At 36.9% G+C, this 7,223-nt stretch overlaps 2 non-coding genes and 1 pseudogene across 2 annotated transcripts; all 3 read left to right on the top strand.

The window, feature by feature from the left end:
- The first annotated feature begins 305 nt into the window (after nt 1-305).
- LOC138858817 (small subunit ribosomal RNA) lies at nt 306-2,295 on the top strand. Its single transcript, XR_011397845.1, has one exon. It is a non-coding gene; the product is annotated as a small subunit ribosomal RNA (ribosomal RNA).
- A 624-nt stretch (nt 2,296-2,919) lies between these two features.
- On the top strand, nt 2,920-3,098 carry LOC138858823 (5.8S ribosomal RNA). Its single transcript, XR_011397849.1, has one exon. It is a non-coding gene; the product is annotated as a 5.8S ribosomal RNA (ribosomal RNA).
- A 502-nt stretch (nt 3,099-3,600) lies between these two features.
- LOC138858822 (large subunit ribosomal RNA) overlaps nt 3,601-7,223 on the top strand; it is a 5,485-nt pseudogene continuing 1,862 nt past the window's right edge.

Below are 7,223 nucleotides of genomic sequence, written 5' to 3'. Positions count from 1 at the left end.
GAAAATTTTGCCAATATAAGAAGAAATATCGTTCTTACATAATAATTAAATAATAATATGTATAGAGAACGAAAATTCTTTTCACGATACCAAAACAAAAATTAAAAAAATCCATTACAAAATCACACAATAGAAATGAAATATAATGAAAAAAAATATAATAAAGAAAGAAACATAGAAAAATTGTTGTGTATATTGTAAATGTTTTTATGTTTTGTGTATTTGTGTATAATTTTCAAATAAGAAAATATCATTTTAAACTTTTATATAATATAAAAAATTTATATAAAAAAGAAATATATATTATTCTGGTTGATCCTGCCAGTAGTTATATGCTTGTCTCAAAGATTAAGCCATGCATGTCTAAGTACAAACAAATTAAAAGTGAAACCGCAAAAGGCTCATTATATCAGTTATGGTTCCATAGATCGTTAACAGTTACTTGGATAACTGTGGTAATTCTAGAGCTAATACATGCAAAATAAACACGGACCTTTTGGAACGTGTGCTTTTATTAGGCTAAAACCAAGCGATTATTCGATCGTTATATTGGTTGAACTCTAGATAACTTGCAGATCGTATGGTCTCGTACCGACGACAGATCTTTCAAATGTCTGCCCTATCAACTTTTGATGGTAGTATCTAGGACTACCATGGTTGCAACGGGTAACGGGGAATCAGGGTTCGATTCCGGAGAGGGAGCCTGAGAAACGGCTACCACATCTAAGGAAGGCAGCAGGCGCGTAAATTACCCACTCCCAGTTCGGGGAGGTAGTGACGAAAAATAACAATACAGGACTCATATCCGAGGCCCTGTAATTGGAATGAGTACACTTTAAATCCTTTAACAAGGACCTATTGGAGGGCAAGTCTGGTGCCAGCAGCCGCGGTAATTCCAGCTCCAATAGCGTATATTAAAGTTGTTGCGGTTAAAACGTTCGTAGTTGAATTTGTGCTTCATACGGGTAGTACAACTATAATTGTGGTATGTACATTACCTTATGTATGTAAGCGTATTACCGGTGGAGTTCTTATATATAATTAATACAATGTATTTTTTATATATTCCTCCTATTTAAACCTGCTTCAGTGCTCTTCATCGAGTGTTGTTGTGGGCCGGTACAATTACTTTGAACAAATTAGAGTGCTTAAAGCAGGCTCCAAATGCCTGAATATTTTGTGCATGGAATAATGAAATAAGACCTCTGTTCTACTTTCATTGGTTTTTAGATCAAGAGGTAATGATTAATAGAAGCAGTTTGGGGGCATTAGTATTACGACGCGAGAGGTGAAATTCTTGGACCGTCGTAAGACTAACTTAAGCGAAAGCATTTGCCAAAGATGTTTTCATTAATCAAGAACGAAAGTTAGAGGTTCGAAGGCGATCAGATACCGCCCTAGTTCTAACCATAAACGATGCCAGCTAGCAATTGGGTGTAGCTACTACTATGGCTCTCTCAGTCGCTTCCCGGGAAACCAAAGCTTTTGGGCTCCGGGGGAAGTATGGTTGCAAAGCTGAAACTTAAAGGAATTGACGGAAGGGCACCACCAGGAGTGGAGCCTGCGGCTTAATTTGACTCAACACGGGAAAACTTACCAGGTCCGAACATAAGCGTGTAAGACAGATTGATAGCTCTTTCTCGAATCTATGGGTGGTGGTGCATGGCCGTTCTTAGTTCGTGGAGTGATTTGTCTGGTTAATTCCGATAACGAACGAGACTCAAATATATTAAATAGATGCTTTCAGGATTATGGTGTTGAAGCTTATATAGCCTTCATTCATGCGTTCATCTTGAATGTACAAGTGTTTGAATGTGTTTATATAAGTGGAGTCGTACCTGTTGGTTTGTCCCATTATAAGGACACTAGCTTCTTAAATGGACAAATTGCGTCTAGCAGTAACGAGATTGAGCAATAACAGGTCTGTGATGCCCTTAGATGTCCTGGGCTGCACGCGCGCTACAATGAAAGTATCAACGTGTATTTCCTAGACCGAGAGGTCCGGGTAAACCGCTGAACCACTTTCATGCTTGGGATTGTGAACTGAAACTGTTCACATGAACTTGGAATTCCCAGTAAGTGTGAGTCATTAACTCGCATTGATTACGTCCCTGCCCTTTGTACACACCGCCCGTCGCTACTACCGATTGAATTATTTAGTGAGGTCTCCGGACGTGATCACTGTGACGCCTTGTGTTTCACGGTTGTTTCGCAAAAGTTGACCGAACTTGATTATTTAGAGGAAGTAAAAGTCGTAACAAGGTTTCCGTAGGTGAACCTGCGGAAGGATCATTATTGTGTTCCTATCCGAAAAGAAAAAAAAATAATTATATAAAAACAAAATAAAAAAAAAGAATAAAAAAGAAAAAAAAGTTTTCTTTTTGTTCTTTTCATTCAAAATGTTTTGAATTATACAATGTTTTGAATGTTTTTCTGTTTTTTTTTTTTTTTTAACTCCTTGTAATGCATTATGACAATATATATTATATTGTGAACTTCGCATACATTGTATTTGAACGCAATAAAAAAACCTTTAAACATATAGCTGTACTTATTATTTATATAGAAAATAATATTTAATTGTGATATTTATATAAAATATTATAAATGATAAGTTAACTTGTTCACATTAACGTGTGTAATACCTTTTTTTTATGGTATTTTCTATTTGTGATTAAAAACATGTTGAAAAATTTAAAAAAAGAAAACGCACAAATAGAGAAGAAAATAATATATAAAAGGTATTACTGTTTTTGTTGACCTAAGACATGCGCAGCTGCAAATGTTTGGGTTTAAAATTACAATTTATTGAAAGATGTTTTAAACTTATGTATTAAAAATTTATTATTGATTAATTATTAATACTTTCAATAAATTAAAATTCTTTGACTTTGAATTAAAAAAATACAAAAAAATTATCACTCTAAGCGGTGGATCACTCGGCTCATGGGTCGATGAAGAACGCAGCAAACTGTGCGTCATCGTGTGAACTGCAGGACACATGAACATCGACATTTTGAACGCATATTGCGGTCCATGCTGTTATGTACTTTAATTAATTTTAAAGTGCTGCTTGGACTACATATGGTTGAGGGTTGTAAGACTATGCTAAATTAGTTGCTTATTCTTTTAGTCAATTAATAGAATTTAAGCATATGGCATATTATTGGATTGTATTTTTCAATCCATAATATTAATAGCATAAAAAGAAATATAGAAAATATATTCTTGAATACCTCATATTTGAACGAAAATTTATGATAAATGAGAATCTTAGTATTCCCATAAAAGAAAAAATTTTCAACATTATTTAAATTATATTAAATAATACATAAGAGGAATGTCTAGCATAAAATAAATTTTTATTCTAGAATTAATTCACTCTATTGTATTGAGAAAAATTTATAATAAAAAAAAATATATAATATGTGGAGGAATAATGTTGTTAATTTTATTAATTATTATATTATGAATGTTAAAAAGGGATGAAAAGATTGAATAATATTGAGTAATCAAGATATAAAAATATATTTCTTTAAAATAGCAAATAGCAAAAAAATTAAATAAAAATAAACAAATCAATCTAAAATATATTTTATACAACCTCAACTCATATGGGACTACCCCCTGAATTTAAGCATATTAATGAGGGGAGGAAAAGAAACTAACAAGGATTTTCTTAGTAGCGGCGAGCGAAAAGAAAATAGTTCAGCACTAAGTCACTTTGTCTATATGGCAAATGTGAGATGCAGTGTATGGAATATCTTAATATCTAGTATGAGAAATTAACGATTTAAGTCCTTCTTAAATGAGGCCATTTACCCATAGAGGGTGCCAGGCCCGTATAACGTTAATGATTACTAGAAAGATATTTCCAAAGAGTCGTGTTGCTTGATAGTGCAGCACTAAGTGGGTGGTAAACTCCATCTAAAACTAAATATAACCATGAGACCGATAGTAAACAAGTACCGTGAGGGAAAGTTGAAAAGAACTCTGAATAGAGAGTTAAATAGTACGTGAAACTGCTTAGAGGTTAAGCCCGATGAACCTGAATATCCATTATGAAAAATTCATCATTATAACTGTAGTATTTAATTTTAAATATTATAGTAATAGTGTGCATTTTTTTCATATAAGGACATTGTAATCTATTAACATAATAAAATATTTATCAAAAGATCATTGGTTTTTAAGTTTATTCAAATTAATTTGCTTTTAGCTTATTAACATAGAATAATTACTGATGATTTGATAAAGTGTTGATAGATTTTATTATATATAATGCTAAAATTCTTTTGAATTTTACAATAATATTATTATCATTGATTTTAATATTAATTGTATGCATTTATATGATTAACAATGCGAAAGATTCAGGATACCTTCGGGACCCGTCTTGAAACACGGACCAAGGAGTCTAACATATGTGCAAGTCATTGGGTTATATTAAACCTAATGGCGAAATTAACTTAACTGTATTAATAATGGGATTAATTTTTAATGTATTACATTATTAATTCAATCCCGGGGCGTTCCATATAGTTATGTATAATGATAATTTATTATTATTTATACCTCTAACTGGAGCGTACCTTGAGCATATATGCTGTGACCCGAAAGATGGTGAACTATACTTGATCAGGTTGAAGTCAGGGGAAACCCTGATGGAAGACCGAAACAGTTCTGACGTGCAAATCGATTGTCAGAATTGAGTATAGGGGCGAAAGACCAATCGAACCATCTAGTAGCTGGTTCCCTCCGAAGTTTCCCTCAGGATAGCTGGTGCATTTAAAAATTATGTAAAATAATCTTATCTGGTAAAGCGAATGATTAGAGGCCTTAGGGTCGAAACGACCTTAACCTATTCTCAAACTTTAAATGGGTAAGAACCTCACCTTTCTTGATATGAAGGTTGAGGTTATGATATAATGTGCCCAGTGGGCCACTTTTGGTAAGCAGAACTGGCGCTGTGGGATGAACCAAACGTAATGTTACGGTGCCTAAATTAACAACTCATGCAGATACCATGAAAGGCGTTGGTTGCTTAAAACAGCAGGACGGTGGACATGGAAGTCGTAATCCGCTAAGGAGTGTGTAACAACTCACCTGCCGAAGCAACTAGCCCTTAAAATGGATGGCGCTTAAGTTGTATACCTATACATTACCGCTAAAGTACATGATTTATAATACAATTTCGGTTGGATTATAAATTTTGAAACTTTAGTGAGTAGGAGGGTACAATGGTGTGCTTAGAAGTGTTTGGCGTAAGCCTGCATGGAGCCGCTATTGGTACAGATCTTGGTGGTAGTAGCAAATAATCGAATGAGACCTTGGAGGACTGAAGTGGAGAAGGGTTTCGTGTGAACAGTGGTTGATCACGAGTTAGTCGGTCCTAAGTTCAAGGCGAAAGCCGAAAATTTTCAAGTTTTAATGAAATGAAATGAATGAATTTTTATTCCATAGTAATTAAACACTTGAATAATTTTGAACGAAAGGGAATACGGTTCCAATTCCGTAACCTGTTGAGTATCCGTTTGTTATTAAAAATGGGCCTTGTGCTCATCCTGGCAACAGGAACGACCATAAAGAAGCCGTCGAGAGGTATCGGAAGAGTTTTCTTTTCTGTTTTATAGTCGTACTACCATGGAAGTCTTTCGAAGAGAGATATGGTAGATGGACTAGAAGAGCATGACATTTACTGTTGTGTCGATATTTTCTCCTCGGACCTTGAAAATTTATGGTGGGGTTACGCAAACTTCTCAACAGGCCGTACCAATATCCGCAGCTGGTCTCCAAGGTGAAGAGTCTCTAGTCGATAGAATAATGTAGGTAAGGGAAGTCGGCAAATTAGATCCGTAACTTCGGGATAAGGATTGGCTCTGAAGATTGAGATAGTCGGGCTTGATTGGGAAGCAATACCATGGTTTATGTACTCGTTCTGGGTAAATAGAGAATTTCGATTCTTGTTCCCCGGATAGTAGTTACGTAGCCAATTGTGGAACTTTCTTGCTAAAATTTCTAAAGGATTTATTATTGTATAGATACTTTTTAAATTATAACGATTATCAATTAACAATCAATTCAGAACTGGCACGGACTTGGGGAATCCGACTGTCTAATTAAAACAAAGCATTGTGATGGCCCTAACGGGTGTTGACACAATGTGATTTCTGCCCAGTGCTCTGAATGTCAAAGTGAAGAAATTCAAGTAAGCGCGGGTAAACGGCGGGAGTAACTATGACTCTCTTAAGGTAGCCAAATGCCTCGTCATCTAATTAGTGACGCGCATGAATGGATTAACGAGATTCCCTCTGTCCCTATCTACTGTGTGGGGGTTGACATATCGATGGACAAAACGGTGACAATGCTGCTTAAGGGCAGATTGTCTCCGGTTCGTCCACCGATTGTCCGTGTGAATGGGGTCAGCATCAGGTATGTGACGCAAGTCAAATACCTGGGGCTGACCATGAGTGAAAGAATGTGTTTTACTCCACACTTGGCGAATTTGAAGGAGCGACTGCAGGCGGTCGTAGGCAAAGTGCGACGCATCTTGAGGAGCGATTGGGGCCTTGGACGCCGTGCTGTTCGCACCATATACCGTGGTCTATTTGTGGCTTGTGCCACTTATGGAGCCGCAATATGGTGGGAAACAGCGATGACGGTCTCTGGTCGCCGAAAACTCCTCTCGGTGCAACGTTGCATGATGCTTGCATGTTTGCCTGTATGTCGCACCGTTTCAACGGATGCGATGCAGGTTTTACTAGGTGCACCCCCTCTTGACCTGATTGTCATACAGCGTGCTGTTGCTTTCAGGTTAAGAAGGGGCTTGAGTGTGTCATTGCTGCGGAATGACTGGATTTCCGATGATGATGTGGAGAGGGAGGGGTATCTAGGGAGCAAGAGGCTTCTAGATGATAGGGTTAGGAGTAGGTGGCAAGACCGTTGGGACAATAGTCCTAACGGTCGGGTGACTTATGAGTACATCCGGGATGTTAGGTTCGTTGAGGGTAACCCAGACTTCAGATTTTGTCTGAGTCTGGGTTTTTTGTTAACGGGGCATGGGCCTCTGAATGCATTTTTGCATCAGAGGCACCTTTCTGATAGGTCGGGGTGTTTATGTGGGGCGCGATGTGAAGACTGGGCTCACTTGATCGCGGAGTGCCCGATGTACTCGGACATTAGGGATCTAGGGGGTATGGGGATTAGCTGGACTGATGGACGGT

The sequence above is a fragment of the Bactrocera oleae genome, unplaced genomic scaffold (genome assembly GCF_042242935.1).
Source record: "Bactrocera oleae isolate idBacOlea1 unplaced genomic scaffold, idBacOlea1 ctg00000020.1, whole genome shotgun sequence".
Taxonomy (NCBI): Eukaryota; Metazoa; Arthropoda; class Insecta; order Diptera; family Tephritidae; genus Bactrocera; species Bactrocera oleae.
Note: the sequence above shows the minus strand (reverse complement) of the source record. Positions and strands in the feature narration are given on the sequence as shown.